The 1,613-nt window shown below is 37.9% G+C and overlaps 1 pseudogene; it reads right to left on the reverse strand.

The window, feature by feature from the left end:
- Positions 1 to 414: 414 nt before the first annotated feature.
- Positions 415 to 986, reverse strand: LOC127675820 (rRNA-processing protein FCF1 homolog; annotated as a pseudogene).
- Positions 987 to 1,613: the final 627 nt, after the last annotated feature.

Here is a 1,613-nt window from a genome sequence, read left to right on the forward strand (position 1 = left end):
GGACAAAACAGGACATGTGGTCACTTTACCTATAACTCAGATAGTCATCTCCATGGTCCAGTGCATCTCCGATCAAGGTCTCAGAGAAGACCAACTAGTAATTTACAGCTTTATAGTATGTGAGAACTTCACAATGATGGAAAAATATAGTTATGTCTACTGATGAACCTACTCTAGAGGAACAAGCAGGAGTAGTGCAATCAATATAATAGATTTATTGATGACAATATTAGCATGTTCCTCAAGCTTGGCATATTACCTTCCTTGGATAGAAAGTCTAGCTTTTTTAGTTTTTCATTTTGCATTTTTTTTTTAACAAAAATCATAAAGTGTGTTTAATTAACTGACAAGAGAAAGCTGGTCCAAGAATGGCTGGCAGAGTTTACAGAGTGAGATTTGGAAGTGAGGGGCTCTCTAATCATCTGGCATCCACTCGATGCCGTATCTGTGGTTAGAAAATGTACATGATAGTAACATCAGGGATCTTCTGGATTCTTCGTGTGCAGTCATGGCCAACTGTGGCCACAATGTAACACTTGTGCTGAGTTACTCTCTGTACCAAGCAGTCATCTGTATAGGTTCCTTGGTGTGTGCATGGCCATTGGTTAAATCGTGGATCCTTGATGATTCTTAGTACCACATGAAACTTCTATCCTAATTTCTCAATTTCAGCCATTACACAATCAGCTATACAAGGGATACACTCGGCATACTGACAGTCCATCATTGACTGCACTAAAGTCCAGTTTAGCTTTAATGGAAAAATTGATGAAGTTGATATTGACAAGGATGTGGTAAGGTGGACCCAGCTGTGTATTATACTGGACGAACAAGCAAGAAGAATGCTGGGGGATTTCTCTTTCCTTAAGTGCACTCAGATCTTTCTTCTCTTTTTTCTTAGGCTTCAACCTATCCTTTTCTTTAAGTTGCTCATCTCTGAGACTAAGCATTCGCTTCATAGTCACATATTTCCTTGTTTCCTTTGATTCCCCATATTCATGCCGTACTCCTGTTTTTTTTTTTCCAGAATCGCTCACCTAATTTTTCCTTTTAAAGGCCAATTTTTCCTACCTACTCCAGTAACACACAGAACAACTAACTAATCACTCCTGGAATTTTATTCTTATCTCCATGAAGTGATATTAGTGTTACTTGGACTTCAGTATTTTCTATTTCTTCTCAGTCACATCTGCCCCAGGCATATCTGGGCGTATAGCTACAGACCTTAATTTCCATTTATTAAGTAATAAAAATGAAATTACCTTTGACAATGAAATAGATGCAAATCTGTGAGCTTCCTGACTTTATTATGGACTGATAACAATCTCATAGTGTACTGCATTATGCAGGATTATATTAAAGTTAGGTATAATTTATAGCAAAAATATATTATTAAGTGATATCAAAGAGTTTGTATGGCAATTCAGGACAAAGTAATTACTGCCAGATTTACTGCAAGCTTGGCTGGTGATCAGCAAATCTGATGAATAGCAACTGGATAAAAGCACTGAGCCTGTGATTGGAAGAAGTAAGGTGTCAGCTCCTGTGATAGGCAGGTGAGAGTGACACTCTTCATCAGAACTTAGTTTAGATGCAGCAAGCAACCTGTAAGC

This window comes from Apodemus sylvaticus, chromosome X (genome assembly GCF_947179515.1).
Source record: "Apodemus sylvaticus chromosome X, mApoSyl1.1, whole genome shotgun sequence".
Taxonomy (NCBI): domain Eukaryota; kingdom Metazoa; phylum Chordata; class Mammalia; order Rodentia; family Muridae; genus Apodemus; species Apodemus sylvaticus.